Consider the following 21,669-nt stretch of genomic DNA (forward strand, 5'->3'; position numbering starts at 1 on the left):
ACCAGGAGGTGGCTTATACATCCCCTGGGCCACGAATGGGGCAACCACCCTGGATGTTGAGGGGACCACGGGGAAGGAGCAAGGAGGCTCAAGCCCACTGGGCGCCCTGAGCATCGTGGAGCCCAGGAGATTGACACTTCCGCCACACCTGGGAAGGTGGAGGAAGGACCTTCCAGGAACACCCAGAGTGCTTCCGGGTGCAAGGGCAGCATTTCAGCCACATCAGGAAGTGCTGCCAGAAGAACATCATCAAGCACCTGAAGCATATCCGGGTGGAAATAAAAGGGGGTGCCTCCCTACAATCAGGAGCTAGAGTCGGGAGTGGGAGCAGGACGCAGCTCCCGTGAGGAGAGGAAAGGCGGCCCACGGAGACTGAAAGAAAGGCCCGTGTGCAGGGTGATTGGTGCTTTTATTAATAAATGTGTGTCTTGTTTAAAGTGTTGGTGTTTGTCTGGTGGTGTTCGGACCCGTGTCTCACAGTGTATATAGACATGTTTATCTATCTTTTGACATACACAAGCACATGGGGGACAATTTACAGGTTCAAATACTGATATTTATCAGCCAGACGGGGGGTTGGTGCTTTCACATAATTGTCTGTCCTTTTGTTCCTCTTTAGTTCATCCAAAGATCCGGCCCCTGGATGACATCACCACCAGTCCACCTACTGCTGATGTCACTTTGATGACATCATTTCCGATGCCCAGAATCCATCATACCGCCACAGCAGTTCCTTTTCCAACCCTCTTGACTCCACCTCTTGCTTTTGTCCACTGTATTTTAGCTCAGTTATTAACCTGTTAGCCAGTTCCATTTTGAACTCTGCCTGTAAAGATTTTTTTATTTTATTGTTTTGTTTTATTTTTGCAGAATACAGGGTGACCAACCCCAAAACCTTTTTCTGTCTGCTGTCTGCTTTTTACTACGCTATCTATTTATGCATTTATTTATTTAAAGAGCTTCTGTAAATACCAAATTTCCCCATTGGAACAAATAAAGTTCTATCTAATTGTAATCTAATCTATGGAACCTATAAATATCTGTCCATTAACATTATTGTGAAACTATAACAAGTCCATGTCAGAAACAGTCAGAGCCAACTGGCCACCCAAATCTTCCTGTGCTTTCTACAGTAAATTCTTTGCTGGACCATCTAATATGACCTAATAAGAATCTTTCCATCAGTTAATTACAAGACTTTCAGTATCACAGATGTCTTTCCATCAGCAGGAGAACAACCTGGAAGTACAGCAGTGGCACCAAAGAGAAACAGAATAGAGGCAAGTTATTAATAGTTCATAAATATTACATTAGTCATATCTTTTATACAAAAGACTAACAAGCAGAGATGCAATATGCAGAGCTAATTATCAGCTCTAATAAAAGGGTATGCTAGAGTAAAGTACTGAGTCTCCAACCTGGATTAAAATTCTGAGATCAAAGGGGGCATCTCTGATATGAGCAGCAAGATCATTTCACAGCTTTGGGGCCCTGTAGCTAAAAGCTAGACCTCCTACTTTTAGTTTGTTAATCCCTGCAATCTTTAGTAGGTCATCACCTTGAGATGTCTTAATTGGCATGCTCAATAATTATCCTATCCTGGAACACCACCGAGCCATTTGGACTCCACAGTCTATTTACACCTACAGGACAGTGGTCACTCTTTCAGTGATGAAGATGTGCACATCCTGGACAGGGAGGAACGCTGGTTTGAAATGAGGAGTCAAGGAGGTAATTTACGTGAAAAAGGAACGACCATCTCTGAACCGAGGAGAGGGCCTAAGGGTACATTTTTCACCATCTTACAATGCTGTGATTGCAGCCATTCCCTAACTCTCTGTGAATGGTACTCATGGCCATTGATCAATGGACAATTTCCATATCATTGATCACACGACCCATTGTTAGTCAATGGTGCTAGTTTCGGTCATTATGCAAAGGTACTGTTTATAAGGTTGGAGAAACCTGCAGTCAACTGAGACTGAGGAAGTCACTTGGATGAGTGATGTAACATATCTCCTTGGAAAAGAACTATGTCCAGATGAACTGAATCAACTTTCTAGAATCACCTTGAGATCTTAATGCATTCTCTAAGTTGTTAGTAATAATAAGCTCAGAGAAGTAAGCAGGGCCTTGGCCATTTAAGTCTTTGCATTGTAAGAAGGAGGATCTTCAATTCAAATCTCAAACTTAACTGGAAGCTTCTGTTAAGATGTAAGAACAGGAGTTATGTTTACTTTCTAGTTCTTGTAATGATTCTTGTAGCAACATTTTAAATTAACTGTAAGCTGCACATATGATTGTTTGAACATCCCATGAATAGTTCATGGAAGTAGTCGATCCTAATAGAAATTAATGCATGGATTAATTTCTTAGTAAATTGAGTGCACAGTTACTGAAGTCTGCCTGTCATCTTCATTTGTAGTGTCTGAGTATAAATGAGGTTTAACTGGGCTGGAATTCTAGCCATTCCCATGGAGGTACCCTCTGGTGCCATTGTGCTGCTCTTTTTTTCTATGAAATATTATATAAAAAATAAATAAAAAATGACCAACATTGTTCTTGTGCACTGTACACTTTTCCAGAACCTATTACATCTTGCTTGAAGAAGGGGCCTAAGTTGTCTCGAAAGCTTGCATATTGTAATCTTTTTAGTTAGCCAATAAAAGGTGTCATTTTGCTTGGCTTTTCTCTACATTCATAATGGCTAACATGGTACAACACCCTAGTACTACAGAACCTATTAGTAATCAAAAGACATATTGCTTTATGAAAGTTCTATGTAACGCCTGGCTTGTGTTGGGGAAACATTATTTCCAAATGAGCCTACTGGCCGTCTGCTGCATGAAGGTATAGAACAGAAGCTGTAGTTGTTCATTCTCCCATTTTCCATATGCCTCAGCTTTAAATAATTTGTGTGACAGCATTTTGATGAGTGGATGAAGTGTTATATTTCGTTCAACGCTGTCATTGCTTGGGAAGTTGGAGATTTATGTTACTCAGGTTTATTCCTTTCATAAGTTAACCAGAAATAAACTTTTTACCACAGCATACTTATCAGTATATGTACTGTAGTCGGTTTTTCTCATAGAAGGCATCTGTAACTCTAAGATATGTTAAAGACTGACTTGTATTTGCATATCTCACATTTTGGTGAGGTAAAATGTTTTGATCTTTATTGATGAATTGTGATGATATATTGACTGTCACAAAAATCATTTATCATGTGATTAGGCTCAGTAACTTGGAAAGGAAAGTTTGTCGGAAAGATAAAGTCATTATGTACTCTATGCCATTATAAGACTGTAGATAGTTGAGTTAATGAGATGTGCTGTGCAGTCCTTCATTGGGAAGAGTTTGACTGAAATAATTGCCTTAAGTAAATTTAATTAATGTTACACTGAATCAGTTTGTAAGTGCATTCTTGTTGTCTGAGAAAATACCTTAATTCAGTCCCTCATATAATACTAGTTAGTTATGTTACTGCTGTATGACTCAAAGACGGATTTCTTTTTTCATACTTATCCTCAAGGAATGCAAGCAAATACATAATACATATAATAAACTAAGTAGTATTATATAGTGATATTTGCTAAGAATGCTTCCAATTATTTCAGAGTACTATTACTACTCTCACAGTCTGCTAGATATATGGCAATGGGACACATTTATTGTAACAAAATTTCAGTATTTGAAAGTAATAATCCATAAATTGTGAACTCTGCCAAATTAAATTTTATTTTATTTTGTGATATCTTTATATCTGTGGTGGGCTGGCGCCCTGCTCTGGGTTTGTTTCCTGCCTTGCGCCATGTGTTGGCTGGGATTGGCTCCAGCAGACCCCCGTGACCCTGTAGTTAGGATATAGCGGGTTGGATAATGGATGGATGGATGGATGGAAATCTTTATATACATACTGTGTAATGCAAAGTTGACTGAATCACTTTTCATTTATCAACAAAAACACTACCTCGCATTTAACTAAAAAGCTGAAATTGGCAAGTTTGCATTTCTAGGGCACTAGGTATTCACTAAAAAAAGTCATTTCAATACTGTATATCAATATTTAGGGGTAAACTCCTCTATAGAAAAACTAAATTCCCCAAAATATTAAAAAGACTTTGATTGATTTGATTCTACATTGTAGAAAAAAGAAAATTAGCCAACCCATATTTATTTATTTGATGATTTTTGTCCTTAATAATGTTGTAGCGAGTGAAAAATTCTAACTCACTGTGTTCCTTTTTCGCCACAGAGCTGATGGTGATCACACAGAGAATTGGGGTGTGCTGGTTTCTATTAATAAAGCCGTCTACAGAAGTGAAGTGCAAGGAGGTTAGTCTGGTAAAGCTCAAAGAAGACGTGTTTAGCAAGCATTATGAAACTCAAGTGCTTGCCAGCTGCAGCAATTGTGAGCTAGTCAATTTCACGCACCTGATCCAGTAAAAATGATATTTAATATATATTGACCCCCTTCATATTATCTGCAACCTTGTGGCAAATGTAGATGTGTGGCCTGTGTGCTGCTCCAGACAATTTCATCCTTGCTCACAAAGTTTAAATAAGAGCATCACTAAAAGTGGCATGTAATGCAAAATAGCGGTTATTTGGTTTCGCCAGATTATAGCTATTATTTTCGAGTATGTCCTTTTGTCTCATCCTGGATTATTTACATTTACAAAAGACAGTTTTCCCCTGTTGGGGTGGCACAGTGGTAAGTGTTGCTGCCTCGCAATAAGGAGACCAAGGTTTGTGTGCTGGATCTTCCATGCATGGTGTTTACATGTTCTCCCCATGTCTGTGTGGGTTTCCCCCAGGTGCTCCAGTTTCCTCTCAAAGACATGCAGTTTAAGTGAATTGACAACGCTTAATTGGTCCTAGTGTATGTTTGTTGTGTGTGTGTGTGTGTTAATCCTGGGTTTGTCCAGGGTTTGTTCCTGCCTTGCACCCTATGCTGTCTGGGATAGGCTCCAGCATGCCTTGTGACCCTGTTCAGGGCTAGCAGGTTCAAAATGACTTTTCCACTGTTTTAATCTGGACCCATTTCTGAGAAATGTGTTATCTAAACCAGTATATGCAGCATTGCCAAACACTTAAGGAGCAATCTTTCTTTCTTTCTTTCTTTCTTTCTTTCTTTCTTTCTTTCTTTCTTTCTTTCTTTCTTTCTTTCTTTCTACATCTTCCACAAAAAAAAAGAAAAAATTGAAAAATTAAATATTAAAAACCCCCAAACCCAAATGCCTGTTTTAGTAAGATTCACTACTGCAAACTCACAGGTGAAACATAATTTATTCAAAAGGAAACTCAGCTGTTTTGGTTATCATTACCGGTTATGATGTTATATTTGACATATGCTATGATCCTGCAGTAAGGCATCCTGAAACTGGCGACATGATGCACTTGGCAAACGTGCTCTTTATTTTAATGTGTATACCATATGTGACAATAAATCTGAAACAAACTGATTACACTACATTTTTTTAATTAGTACATAGCCTTACATTATTGAAAAAGCCAACACTTTGGTCTACCTGCATACTGTCATTAAGTTAAAAAATAAAATAAAAAAACAACACAATGCAAATAAAACTGATGGAGCTACTGTTTTTCAGAATGTAATAAGACGAGAACAGGACAGTGCTTCTGAGTGAGCAAAAATAATTAATAATAATTCTTTGCATTTATATAGCGCTTTTCTCACTACTCAAAGTGCTCAGCAATTGTAGGTTAAGGGCCTTGCTGAAGGGCTCAACAGAGCAGAGTCTCTTTTTGGCAATTTACGGGATTCGAACCGGCAACCTTCCGATCCCCAGTGCAGATCCCTGGCCTCAGAGCCACCACTAACTTGAACCACTAGTAACTTGTGTTTTTCTTTGTTGGTAGACATTTACTCAAACCCATTTTATGATGTACTAATTTTAGGACTTGATGCTAATAGAGAGTTGAGATTTTTATCAGTTTTTAGCTTTCAATGAATCAACTGTAAATCACCTTTGTACCATTACTGAATACAGCTACTGATGATGTCCTTTAATATGGCATTCTGCTGCAATCTTTTTTATGTCTACACCACCAAGGTGTTCCTACTGATTTCCCATTTCAATCCAAAAGAATATGTTTTTTCTGTGAAGTGTTTTGCATTGAATTTTTACTAAAACGTTTAAAATGAAGATATTTGGATTGTGGAATTATTTGAAAATACAGTACGTCATACTTTTGCCTGAACTGTCCTATGATGCAGGCTAAAAGCTCCAGAACGTTGCCAATTTTCAACTAACACAGCTACAATGGTTATAATGCATTTAAAGTATTTAGTAATAATTGTTTATGTATTGTTGTTTTGGTGTTGCAGTCACATTTTGTGTACTTGTTTATCATTTTTCTTGCCATTTTGGAGGTTTGGACAACCTGAATTTGCTAAGCATTTGTCACACTGTAAAATATCTCCAAATGCATTAAACAGAGTCCAGTCGTTAAGAAATTAAAGAAAATATTTATTTGGAGACTTGTGCTTGAGCCAATAAGCCATGGACTTCAAGCTTAGTGTAGACCTTATAGTTTGGTGATTGACCAACCTTTACAAAACTATTATCCGGGTAAGCCCTTAAAGAACAATGTTAACAAACCTGTGCCTCTCTGAGTATATAAACTGTTTGTGAAGACTTGCATCTGAGTTCTCTTTGAACATGACAAATGACAGAGAATGGCAGTCACTACAAAACTTGGACACTGCCATCTAAGGCCCTGTCAGTTCAAAAGACCTACGCAATAACAGAGGTAAGTTGCAATCTTGTAATGCTGGAGTCTCCATTGTCTAGATAGGGCTCCCAACTTAGATCAGAACAAGGACTGACCTGAAGAAACATAATAATCTGCCAGGATGTTAGAGAGGCATGCAGTCAAATTGTATTTATATCCATCCAGCTATTATCCAACCCGCTATATCCTAACTACTGGGTCATGGGGGTCTGCTGGAGCCAATCCCAGCCAACACAGGGCGCAAGGCAGGAAACAAACTCCGGGCAGGGCACACACACCCACACACCAGGGACAATTTCGGATCGCCAATGCACCTAACATGCATGTCTTTGGACTGTGGGAGGAAACCAGAGTACCCGGAGGAAACCCACATAGACACGGGGCAAACATGCAAACTCCATGCAGGGAAGACCTAGGAAGCGAACCCGGGGGTCCTAACTGTGAGGCAGCAACGCTATCCACTGCACCACCGTGCCACCCTTGTATTTATATAGCATTGTGTTTTCCTTCTATGGCAGGTAGCTAAGGTGCTTTCATGAATCCTGACTCATTAAAGCCCATACTAAATACAAGTTAGAAAGGATACATGAAGCCACATTTTGTAGCTCCAATGTGGTGTCTAAATGTACACCAGACCTTGACCCTCATGTATCTCTGGGCACTTAGGCAGAAGTAGATGTGACGCTAGAGGAGGAATTAGACTACGCCCCAGTAAGACAGTGGACTGACTTGTGTAGATAGGCCCACAGGGCAGCAGGTTACTCAGTTTTTCTTAACTGTATTTTGTTTTCTTGTTTAGTTGCATAAGCTCTTACTTTATAATCCAATTTTTTACTTTGAAATGTTCTGTCTGTGAGTGACTCATGTCTCTTATTAAGTTGCTGTTTCTACAGATGTGTCTGCGATTAACTTTATAGTTCTGTTCTGTGAGTGGTGCTTTAAACAAGAAATTCCTTGCATTTTCTATTATCAGCTGAATTATTTAACTGTAATGGTATCATTGTTGTAAATGTTATGTTACGCAGGACATAACACCTTAAACATTATTTGTTTTTATGTATTTTGGCTTTAGTTTCATTATGGATTCAGATAGACTTCCAGGGTAACCTCAGTCATTCACCATATGCGAAAAATATTGTACTGTAGCTGTGCTGTATAGTAATGAAGCACCTTGAGATAGGGTTCACTGTCGAAGAGCATTTTGTAAGTTAAAGCTTTTCTATCCATCTGTTTACTAAATTCACTTACTGCAGTTTTTACGGTTGATGGGAGAAGGAACGACTCACAACTAAGTGTTAAATGAGAATAACCCAGGACAGAACACCAGTAGCAATTTTGAAGTGTTAAGATGTATAAACTTGAGGTGTGGGGAGGAAGACCAGAATACCTTAAGTGGCACCCATACAGACTTGGACAGAATGTGCAAGCAATGACCAGGTTGGGAGCATGCCCTGATGGCACATTGCCACATTCACCACATGCCAAACCACCTAGATTGGGATCTGAGTGCAGCGGGTGACACCTCAGCACCACACTGGAACAGTGTGAGGTTTTTTTTTTTTTTCCAGTGGCTGGAGTGCCAATCCTGCCACCAACCCCAAGTTCTCCCTGTACGTTGGAGGAGCTAGTTGCAGGGCTGGATGCAGATTAACATCATACCCAGGACACAATGACCAAGCTTGGCTTTAAATTCCATCCTCCTGACCTGTGAGGTAGCAGCCCTAACTACTTTCCACATTGTGCTGCCTCTTATGTGAAATATCCCTTATTAACAGTTATTAAGCATTCAATCACAAGTCCGCTGCACTATGTTTTCCTGCAGGAAGTGTTTACAAATTCACAGTTTAGTCAGAACTCTTATTTTACACAAGTGGGCATGTCACAGCAAACCACCTAGGCCCTAGCTGTCAGTGTTGACAGGTTCCTGCTGTTTTTTTCTTTTTTCCTTTTAACCAAAAAGATAAATATTTTAATGGTGTTATTGCTATACACTAAAACCTGTGAGTACATACACATTAGTGAAACTGAATTTTGCAGGCTGTTTTTTGCAATTCAGGTGCAGCCCATTTTTTCTTTAGATTTTTTTTTAGCTCAACATTTCATGCTTAAGCATCCCCTCTGAGGTAATCGAACCGTAACCACAGATGAGGTCCTGTGGTTCATGTTTCTTTCTGCTGAGTGATTCCAATTAATGTGCAAACACTTCAAATCATTCTGAGCCTTTTGATGATACAGGTAATAGTATCTTACAAGAGTGCTGTTCAGAAAGGTTTTGAACATCTGACAAAAGAGAGGGTTGAATACCAATTTCCCATGTTCACATCCCCACACATCATAACTTTTTATCTGATAAAGTAAATGGTTTGGATGGCTAACTACTAAATGCAACTGTATTTTTAATGCAGCTGTGTAGAATAGAATATGAGGCTTTGAGCTCTGTTTAATTTAACAGATGAACAGTACAAGTGAGAAAAGCAATTTTGGTAAACATTTTCACCACATGAAGCTTTTTTGTTTATTTACTAGTTGGTTTACTTTGACATAAGGCATGATTATTATAAATGAGATTAATGCTTTATGAGAAAAGGGTACTTTGATCTATGTATTGATTAATTCAATTCAGATGATTATATTCAGTGGCATCCAACAGTTTCCCTGCAGGTCCCACTTTCTTCTTTTTTATGTATTTGCCAAAAAAACTGAATATTTTATACAAAGGTGTCTATTACTGTCTGGAGATGAGGGGGAAACTGGATATAATCAGGACAGATAAAGAAGAGAAAGGCCCAGATGAACAACTTCATAAAAGGATAAGTACATTAGAGCCTGTAGTTTGAGAAACAAATGCCTCACAGGTCCTCAGTTGGCTTCCTCCTTAAATATATGCCAAATACCAGTGTCAGCAGAGGAAAAATGATTCCAGGATGCTGACCATAATATGCTTTACCAATCATCTTCTGTCCAATGGAGATGTTCTTTTGCCCATTTTAACTCTTATTTTCTTTTTATTTCACAGTTTCAATTCAGCTCAGCCTCGAAGGTCAGCATCCTGGAATGGTCTTTTCTCTGTTCCAAATTACACTCTCCATAGGTTCATAACTGTCAATTGTTAGAAATGCAGGCTAGTGGGAATGAAAAATGGTGAGATCTGTCTTTGTGGCACACCTTGAGTTCTTTGATATGAGGATAGCAATGTGCCATTTGATATCTAAATGTCGTTGACATTCAGGCATGTCCCATATTTATCCTTCTATAAATGGGATTTGTTAAGGAAAGTGTTAATGTTCTGGAATGGACCAGCCATTACAGTAAATAAATGTTCTTGCAGATTCTGTCTCCAAAGTAACCATTTCTCTGTTGGTTGTTTAATTGGCTTTACCCCTTTCTAATATCACAACTGAATAATCTTCCTCTTGCCTCCCTCCATTGCAACTTGCCTTTGCCCAACTCAAGGCTCATAAGATACAATACTCCAGGTGAATGTAGCAGAGAGCCAACCTGACATACTCTAGCTCATTCCCTAGCACAAGGGGATTGAGAGGTTCATTTTACTAGTGGGGAATGCTTAGTCACAACACCACAGACTGAGACATAATGTCCTAGGAGAGAACAGCTTTTAAGCTCCAGCCAGAGATTTTAGATTTCTTCTGCTAGTTAAGGCAATATCTTGCTTACTATAATATTGAAAAAAAACTCCTTACAGGGGCTATTTTCTAATTACTGATGTCTTTGCCAGCTTCTAAAATGGACCTGACTGCGATCTGAGAAGAAACATAAAGTAGCCACGGAAAACATCCTAGAACACACTATACAGACGGTGACTGGGCTAGCAATGAAATCCAGGACACTGGAGTCAAAAGACAATGGTGCTATCAATTTATTAAAGTAGCTGAAGATGCATCTGGTCATAAGAAAATAGGTGAACAATGAATACAGTATCATAGGGGAATCAGCTCAGCACTGTGAAATGCTTGCAATTAAGATCAGTATGGACTATACTGTATATTGCCAGCCTATATATGATGGGGTCTGACAGTTAGGGAGACTAAAATCCATTTGTAGAGCGTCACAATAAGTCTACAATTGTGGACCTTGGTTATCAGATTAAATGCCAAGCTAAGATATTATATATAAGCTGTGATGGACGGCTGGGTCCCAGGCCCAGCCGGGATGCCCCTTCGATGTGCATTCAGGGGGAGCAGCCCTAGACGGTGCAGTACCTCCCCCGGATGCTGGATGGCTGCCCCCCTGGGTTGGAGTGATGCCTCAGTCTCTCGCAGGGCTTCATGAGAAATGGAGTTCTCCACAGCCCTGTTGGAGTCTGGGGTGGACGCCACGGGGCATGGCAGGGGTACCTGAGCCCACCTGGACTAATCTTCAGTCTCACCTGGGAGTGCAATTGGAAACAGGTGATCAAGCACCTGGAGCTCTTCCAGGTGGGCCATAAAAGGAACTAGCAACCACCACTCAGTGGTCAGAGTTGGGTGGAAGGAGGACAAAGCTGTGGAGGAGTGGTGGTGAAAGAGAAAGGAGTGTGGTGACTCAGTGCTTAGTGCTTGGGACTGTGTTGTGGCTGGAGGGATTATGGGGAAGACATGCCCTCCAGCTGAAGAAAAATAAAAAATTGTTTGTTTTAACACGTGCCTCCCGTGTCCAATCTGTGTCAGGTCAGGTGCAATAAAGCGCCTTTCTTACAAAGCATATCTATAAGCAGTCTTTAATGTTATCTGTATATGGAAAAAAAGATGACACCCGGCTGTAATTTCATTCTCTGTCTAGAAGAGGGCTGCAGAGTCTGATGAGCAAAGGTTACAGAAGCACAAAGAAAGAGGGACGTAAGGGCTAACATATCTAGTGATCAGAAGTTCCTAAATGTACAAGATAAAACAGATGGACTTACCATAGTGCCATTTTGAGTGTTGTAATAACTAGGTGTTTTCTATACTAGTGTATATATACTGTATATATATTTATATCTGTTTGATTATATTGGCAGAGCTGTTTTATACCATAGTTTGTTTGGAGGAGTTCCATCTGGGTTGATTTCCATCATAGTGGATGTGATGTTTTGTACGGTTTGGCCTTGTTGTGCCCACTCCATAATTTGTTGGCACAATGTTAGTGTGCTGGCATTCTTCAATAAGATCCGTTCATATGTACAGTAGGTGCAGTTTCACCCCTAGTTGTGTAGAGTATTGAAATTGGAAGTTGCTAGTTTCTCATTTGCTAAATGTGATATTAAGAATGTCTACTTTGAGAACATTTTGTGCTACAGAGTAGCATCATTCCTAGATAAATCATTTCTATAAATTAAATTTTGTTTTTTCATATCTAATATTGTTCACTGATATCCAGTTTTTTTTTATTTTAGTACTGGTTAATGCATTGCTCTATATTTCCTAAATATTTAGTTATTTCAAGTGGGACAGTGAAATAATTGAAATTACTAATAGTTTATATAATGTATATTGTAAAGTTTGCCATTCTTAGGGCTCCAGTTGTTCTCTGCTGGATGATGTGATGGATAGGAGGTCAGTGGTAACCTGGCTTGGCAGGGATGCCAAAGTAATGATGCATGTAAGGAGGCAGAACCAGATGTGAGAAGGTCTCAGTGTTAATAGTTGGCAGCATCTATAAACAGCTGTATATGTTGTTCAGGCACAACAAAATTCCCTGACAATGTAATGCTAAATACAAAGCTCACTGACTGACTGACTCACTCACTCACTCACTCATAAGCTAAAACACAATTCCCAGTTTAGTTAAATAGCTGAAATTTGCCATGATTTTTTATCTAGGGTAGTATGTATCTGCTAAGAAAGGACATTTTGATATATCAATATTTAATGGTTAACCCCCCCCCCCCCCCCACAACAGAAAATTGAAATATCTCAAATGTCTAAAATGCTTTGATTGATTTGATTGACATTTGGTATTTTTTTAAATTTGGTGATATTTATCAATAATAAAGCTGCAGATATTTAAGGCTCCCTGCATTTTTTCCGCTCAGAGCAGACAAGTGTACCTGCCAAGCACCACAACACCACTTGCAAATAGCATGTGTGGATGAGTGAATCAGTGAAGATATTGTGACAGGGAAAAAAGACTGTTTAAGAGGCATCTTTCTGCCACACATAAGTCTAATCACTTCTTTCCGTGTCTCCATGCTCTCCTGACACTTTCACTTTTTTCACAGTTTACCCGTAGTCATGTTGTACTCTGGAACGCCAGGAAGGGAATGGAAAGTGAAGTTGTAAGTTGATATTTAGCTATCATTATAGGAGGTCCTTTCTATTCTTGTCCATCTATCCTTGCATCATTCTGTCTTTTTTGGGTTCACCTTTGTGCCATAGTTGCCAGGGACGTGTGGCTCTGCCTCACCTGTCATCATGAAAAGTAATAAAACTAATAACTATAACTTAAAATAAATGTGTCCACTGGTCTGTGCTATAAATTTGTTTTCTGTATGATTCCAATAATTTTGATCATTTTTAAAGTCAAAATCGCTGAATTGGCACATTTCCTGTTCAAATACCGGGGAGAAACGCAAGGTGTGGCACCGACGAGCCTCACCTCACCTTGGACTACGCTGTCTCCTCACCCACGGGGTTGATGCATGCAATTGGCGTGTGCCTGTTGCTGTCTCTCTCTATGTCGCCAATATAATGTGTGCAGACACGTTTATTATACACGCTGACTTTCCACAGTCTGGCTAATATCTTTAATGAAGGTGTGTGACATATTTAGCCTTGCTGATTGGACATAAAACCGCAGTGAAAAGGCACAGGGTGAGGCAGACAGTACCATGAGACACCGAAGGGGGTGCATGTGAGCCCAACAGGTGCTTGTTGCTGTTCTACACAGAGGCGCCAATAAGTTAGCGATATCAGAAAGTCAAGTGCACTGCTTTATTTTTATTTGTTTATTTTCACTTTTTGTTCGGACTGACTGCTAAAATGGAAGATTAGGATCTTTCAAACTAAAAGAAAATAAACAGAACTTTAACAAGAAAGTGACGGAGATTTTCATGGAGAAGGATAGGTGCTGTAAAAGATAGCCTGGCCACAGACAAACTTGACTCCAGATGTCCAAAACACACAATCGTTTTATTTTACCTATTTAAAATATTTACAATAACTAGCTCAGTCCTTGTTCCTCTCCGCCGCCTCCACTCCTCTCTCGCAAGCTTCGTCCTCCTCTTCCTCCTGACTCTGGCCCCCCGATTGGAGTGAGGCGGCCCCTTTTATCTTGCCCCGGATGTGGTCCAGGTGCATGATGACGACCTTCCGGCAGCACTCCCCAGTGTGGCAGAAGTGCTGCCCTTGCACCCGGAAGCACTCCGGGCGTACACCATCCCTGGTCCGTCAGCACTTCCTGGTGTACTGGAAGTGCTGTTCTCCAGGGTTCAAGGACCATCCAGGAGCCCAGGGAAGAATAGTGCCACTCTCCTGGTCCGTCCTTCCTCCATGCGTCCCGGCGGAGCAGAGTTCTTGGCCATCTATCACAGTGCATGGACTTCATTTACAAATAAAGGTAAGACCATAAACAATTTTCAATTTTATAAAAAAATTGGATCAGACTAAGGAAAAAACAATCCAATATTTAAAAGGTAAAATAGAATGCTGATGAGATATGAAACATAACCATTAGTCATGTGTTAATAGTGAAGAAGCTACTCTTTTGGGTTCATATATTTGTAAATCTGACTCTGAAGGAGTCAGTGCCTCACCAACCATGAACCTCACCACACATCACTGATAGTTGTTGAAGGCATCATTCCAATTGTTCACATTCTTCTCAGCCTTCTCCTTACTTTTTTTGATACTCATCTGCATACTGCAGACACTACAGTGCCTCTTCTTTAACCCCTGCCACGGTGATTTTGAAAATGATCACAAATAAGAATGAGCTTAGTGCTGATCCCTGACATCCTTCAGACTCTGACACTGAATTCATCTTTTTCTTCACTTGCACTTCTTGATGCTGTTTTCACACCTTCATACATCTCTTGCATCACTCTCACATACTGTAGATCTTAAGCACTTTTAATTTTCTAAGGCTCCGCCAAATGAGCCTCCTTGGCACTCTGTTGTATGCTTTTTCCAAACTGTCAAATATCACACATAGGTTTCTTCTCTATATAGATTTCCATTAGTTGACGTACTGCTAAAAAGGGTCTGTTGTGGATTTCCCATACATAAACATTTCAGACATCTGCTTTTTCAGTTTGTTTTCTTCATTTGGCAAATTACTTAAGTCCTTGTGTCAGTGATCCAGGATATCCTTGGCTCTTATCAGAACTGCACCATTCTCACCTAAGAGTGATCTAATCAGAAGACTACTTCTCCACGTGTTATTACTCTTGGTACTTCATTTCTGCTTTTGTCTCTCTCAAATTTTTGTAGCATTTAATAAATTTTTAAGCTTTTTCCTTCTCTTGCAGTAACTGCTGCTTGATTGCTGGTTCAATTAGTCTCACCATCTTGGTTGCAGTCCGATAGTCATTACTAGGAGTCAGTATTGAGTTGCGATACTTTTGCCTGCTACAACTTTTCACTGTTTTTTATTACATTTTCTCATTAAGAAATACTCAGTTTAGTTGGTCGTCTTTCAGTTTTGTGTTCAATAAGGTGCTCTTCTTGTTTCTGGTAATAGATATTCACAATAATCTTTTCACCTTCCTCTTATCTACTGTATATCCTCAGTGGACTTCTGTGTTGTACCCTTTTCCAACATGGTCACTAAGATATCTTTCAATGATCAATATAGTAGTGTTTGGTGTTTGCTTCATCTCCAATTCCAACTCTTCCCAGAACCTGCCGTTCTCATCCACAGCCCACCCATGTCTCCTTATCACTGTACTGTGTCTTTCCACACCTGTGATCCTTTTCTGTGGTTCCTTAGCCAGTGTTATGTCAACACTATTTCATTTACATGCTCAGTCATGATGTTAAAGTTTAAATACTTCTCCAGTGCCCTTATTACCTTTCCATTTAAGTGTGTGCCATATGTGCCACTTGTACTCATCTCCTCTTCAAAATGTCCACTAACTCCCTAATGTGACCTGTCATTAATATGATATTCCACTGCAACTTCATATTTTTTCTGGTTTGAGCTAGCTTCTTTAGCCTTATTTGCCCAGTGCTGTGAAGTACTCCTTACATATTTGGGAACACCACCAGGGTGTTTCTGTGTAAGGAATATGCCAATCCAAAAGGGTCTGCTTTTGATGATTAATCCTGATTGGTTTTCAACCATGTTTTATAGCCAAATGCCTACAGGACACCAATCTTACACCTTTCTCAACCATGCTGTGTACCAGCTATGGCAATTATTTATTTTTCTATTTCTATTTGTTTTGCTTTTTAACATTTGTAGGTTTTTGTTTTTTCTTGGTGTTATTTTAACTTTAATGTGTTATGCATTTGACTTACCTAATTTTAGGATTGATTTCATTTTACTGCTTCGTACAGTATTCTTGTGTGCTTCGTAAAATACATTATGATGATTCACTCTTTGAAAATTGCTATATAAAAATGAAGACAGATTGATTAGCTAGCAATCAGTTTATTGGTAAAAGCACATTGTGATGGTTCACTCTGTGAAAGTCCTTTATAAAACACAGACACACTGAGTGATTGGTTAACATTTATTTTGGTATCTGTGAAGGGTGATATATAACATAATTATAGCTAGATGGATGTAAAGTTAGTTTAATAACTGAAAAGGTTCTTGTGATGGTCCTGCAGTCCCAGATTGAATTAAACTGGCTCTGCACTAGATGGATTGTCCAGTGTGATTTTAAACTGTAAAAATTGTTATAGAAATTGAGGAAGCAGATTCTCTCCCCTCTTTTTTATTCTGCTTATTTGTATTCATTTATTAATTTATCTACTTACTTATTTTTACTAGTTTAATGTTTTACTCTGTTGGCCTAGGTCTCTTTCTCATGGGTGGGGGTTGATTTGTTTCAAACCTAGTTTTGTTAAACTTGATTTGCTTGTATGGAATGTTATTTGATTTTAATAAAATCAATAAAATGCAAAAAAAATATTGTTATAGAAAATAAATAATTTACTGATTAGACAACACATTGTAAATAACTATCTGACATTTTCTCTCCAGCAACTGAAAACCTTATTATACCTGTACTGATTAGTTAGTGAATTACAATATACAGTAATTCAGGATATTTTCAGTTAAACAAAATCTTTAAAGTTGTTTTTCTAACAAAGTGCTTTAAAAATCTGATTTGTCACAGAATCCCTCTGTTGGTAACATTTGCTACTGTAAAATTTATGATTACATCATTATTTTTTTTTAAATTACTAAAGAGTAACATTTAACAGATCAGTCTTATTAATTCAGATTTGAATTCTGACCATCTCCTGGTGCTTTAATGTTCCAAATCTGTCCTTTCTTTTTTTACATTCATCCAAAATTTAAGACATCCCGTATGAAATCAGACTCTTCAGTTTTACATTAATTGCTCAGCCTGTATACAAATCCAGACGTAGAAAATAAATTGGACCCTTGTCTCCTGTAGTCAATTAATCTTAACCATTCAAAAATATGTTTGTAATATGTTTGTCACAGCTTAGGAGTTACATTCATGTTTGCCTTCAAAAACTAAATGAGTGACAAAAAATTTAGTATTTGCATATTCATATTCAACAATGAAGTATACCCCTTTGCACATTCTGCTAACTGAGTGTCTTTGAGATTATGAGTTTTTGTTAACACAGTAAATATATTAATAGGGGAATGTCCCTTCTGTTTTGATGCATTGAAACACCAAATGATTTTTATTTTGGTATTAACAAATGGATCACCATTTTGTGGAGCCATCATCAAGATGTGATGTTCTGTTGTTAACAACAACAATGACAACAACAACAATTTATTTCTTGTATATCACAAAATCACACAAACAGACAATCGTTAATGTTTCCTTCTAGACTTTGAGTTTGATTATCATTTGGGCTTTGGTGACAGTTATTTTGACTCCTGGTTTCAACCCTTTTTTTGTGGCATTTAGATATATGAATTGTCTTCTGGTCCATTTAAAATTCTGAATATGCTCAGTTTTCTGCTGACAGAAGAAGATGCCCTTACATCATCAGACTTTTCCTCTCTTCCCCTATGTTCATGAATTTTGCTTTCACTGATTCATTGCACTGTGTCCAAATGTTTTTGTAAGGCACTGCCAACAGCACAATGCCCATCTTGTGAGCAAAGCTGATCAGAAAGAATATTGCAACAATACATTCTACAGATTATAACCCTTGATGCTGAAAGGCTGCCTGATCCTCATATTTTTTTAAATAAACTTCTCCAGTTTGATATCTGGCAGATTCATTAACAGACTCAGAATAACACTGGCATGCAAGGTGGTGTTAAGTCTACAGTGTGTTTTACAGTTCAGTTCAGTGCCTGACAGTCCAAACAGTTCAGTACCTGAAAGTGTAAGCATGCCTTGGCCTTGGGGCAAATGTGAAGGCTATGTAACCGGCATCAAGGAATGCGACATCCCTGTCACTCTGAGTGTGAGTCATTCATTCATCTGTAGCTCTTTGCTCCATGACACCGGAGACAAATCAGCCACAGTGGACAACTGTGTCATCTGTTCTCTGCATGGATGGTAAATTGTGCTTCTTGCTTAATATGGTGTCTCATTTCAGGCACCTACACCCAGTCTGAGATTTCAGAGTTAATTTGTAGAATGAATTTTAGCAATGCACTAACTATGCAGTCTCCAACACCTTTACTACCCAGTCAGCCAGTTTTCTGTTTTCACTTTATTTTATGAGCTTTTAAAGTTAATAATTTGCAACAAAATATAATATGTGTCAATGACAATTAACTAATTGCTTTCTACAGGGCATTCAATTGAATAAGACATTAAAACATCTAAGACATCTTTAATGCTGTCTATCTGCTAGCAACTCATTATTCCTGTGAATGCAACATGTCATATCATCTTGACAGAATTTTTTTCTGACTGCATTACCTAATGAATAACTATAATAACTAGATGGTGTTTGGTGTTTTTAGGCCCTCATCCTTAGATAAACTATTTCAACTTATATAAGTATAACAACAACAACATTTATTTCTATAGCATATTTTCATGCAAACAATGTACTACAGCTCAAAGTGCTTTAAAAGATGTTTAAAAGAAAATTACAAGAAAATAAAAAACAAATAAAATTAGTTAACAATAGTAATGAATACATAAGAAATACAAAATAAATAAATCAATATGTTATATAATATAGATATATAATTAGTAGAAGAGTAGCATTCTTATATACAGTATCATAATATAAGTGATAAGGTCAGGACAGAAAAAAACTAAAACCTCCAATTAAATTGGAAAAAAAAACTGCAGGGTCTCCAAGGCCAAAAGACCACCTGGCCCCCACGAGGCATTCTGCCTAACATAAATGTTCTTAAATCATTCCTATTTTTTTTCGTTGTATAAAAGGAATCATTCAAGTGGGTCACGTGGGGTTCCCACCTTCCTTTCAGCATCATAGATGGCTGCACAGTGCCTTGATCAGATGATGGTGGCGAGAACCAGAAAAGACAACAGAGAAAAGCAGAGAAGGTAATACTCACATCAATTAATGCATGAAGTTGTAAAATCATCATGTTATGCCAAGCAGTGTGACATCTGACCTGAAAAAACAACAACAAAAAAACAAAAAAAAACAGATTTTATGATATAATTATACAAATAGTCAAAGAATGTGCTGGAAGCTTTATTACAATAAATATGGAGTAGTAAGGGAGGAGGCTAATGTATCAAGATGTGGTTGAGGGGAAGTTAAGAACACTTGTGATGAGAGGAGTGGAGAGCTGTGGACAAAGGAGACAATAAAATCCATGCACTCAGCACATTGAACCATGTCCCTTTGACAAGCGTCTGGTCACACTTATAGGTACTCTAACCTAAATACACTTAAAATATCCAACTATGCCACTGAGATTTCTTAAGAGTCTGGGAACTCTTGAAATTTAAAGATAATAGCATACAGGTTTCATTAAATTGTAAACAGTAAGTAAACACACAATGAAAGACATGGCAGCAATTTCAAGAGAATCAACAGTGAGTTGTATTACAACAGTCAATATAAAATACATCAAGAAGATAAAAGTAGATAAGAGACAAAATATCAGGAATGAAAACCATTCAAAAAGAGAGCAGACCGTCCACACTACAAACATTTGTTAGAGAATAACAATGAAAGATGCAACTTTTGGTGGTGTTAAGTCCAAGTTGGGTGTTGTGTTACCAGAAGAATTCATTTTCCAACTGTCCCACTGAAGCACTTTGTTTGCTGAATGCTTGTTTTCCAGCAGACGTTTAATTTCTAGTCCACTGCATTCACTCGCTCGTCTCGTGATTCTTCCCCCTCTTGCTGGACCTGGAGCCTTTCTGGTGAAACTGTTTTTCTTCCTGGAGGTAGGTGTCACCATCCGTGTGCCTTGCATCCTGTCACCTATGTACCCTCATCTGCCTATGAGTCCCTGCGCTTAATGTGAGTGATCTTGACAGTGTTCTCGGTGGACTGTCTGCCCTCTCATCCAACAATGGTACATCCTATTTTCTTACATTATCAATAGTGTAAACACATTTTCATTGGTTAAAAAAGAGCATTATTATCAGCTATCAAGAAGTATACATATCACTATATGCTGATTAGAAACCAGTATCCCCAAAATACATTAATTTTCAAAGGAAGCAGGCAGTCCAGTATCACAATATTTTTTGTGGGTGATATACCAGAGAAAGTAGTCTGATTTTCAAAGCAGGTGACTCTTTTGCAGATAGGTAAATATCACCTTCTGTAGATGGCCAACACAATAACCTGTAACGGCCTTAAACAGAAAATTGGCCTTTTCACTTATCCTTCTGGTCTCAATGAAGAGTGCCTATTGCCCCTTTATCTATTGGCTTTTACATTTATTATTACCTACTATTTGCCTAGGAGAAAAAGCAAAACACCCAATTGTAGAAAAATGTTCTCCCTCTGACATGAATTAAAAAAGTTAAATATACAGTACCAGTAACGACGCACGGCTCGATAATGTGCAGTGAATACACTTGACTTGAGCATTCCTAGTTTTCATCCTCTTTCTCTGTACGTTTAGCATTCATTTGCTCAGAGGTTGACGCGCTTGCTGCTTCCTAAGCATCTCGTCTTTTCTCCACTCTAGTGGCCCACTTCTTCTCTTCTTTTGGAGGCATCTTTTCGTGTTAAAACTGATTAAGTCTGCGTTTGTGTTGCAATTACTTAGTATGATTTCTTTATTTTTTCACTTAAGATGGCACTTAAGTCTTCAATCTGCCTCAAGAATGATTTAAGATATGAAGAGGTAGGGGAAGTGATGGCGAAGGTGGTATCGATGAGAACTGTTGGCTGCTACTGAGAGTTTATTCTACAATAAAAAAATAAAAATAAAAACAGAAATAACCTTGGTGGTCAGTCATCACCCTGAAAGCGGATAGTAGACACCACGAAGTATAAGTGTACCAAATTTCAGGTCAATAGGTCAAATGGTTTGACAGCTACAGGTGATTTAAAATCCTGAGCAGACAAACAAACAGCCACGGTAGCATATTATATATAAAGATATGTGAAACATTACATTTAGAAATATGTTATGTAATAACTGTGAAATTTTATTTCCATTAAGGTAACATTATAACAAAAGAATGAAACTATCAAAGGAATGAATTAATAGCATCAATGATATCTATACTAATAAAAGGCAAAGCCCTCACTGACTCACTCATCACTAATTCTCCAACTTCCCGTGTAGGTAGAAGGCTGAAATTTGGCAGGCTCATTCCTTACAGCTTACTTACAAAAGTTAAGCAGGTTTCATTTTGAAATTCTACGC

This window comes from Erpetoichthys calabaricus, chromosome 12 (assembly GCF_900747795.2).
Source record: "Erpetoichthys calabaricus chromosome 12, fErpCal1.3, whole genome shotgun sequence".
Taxonomy (NCBI): domain Eukaryota; kingdom Metazoa; phylum Chordata; class Cladistia; order Polypteriformes; family Polypteridae; genus Erpetoichthys; species Erpetoichthys calabaricus.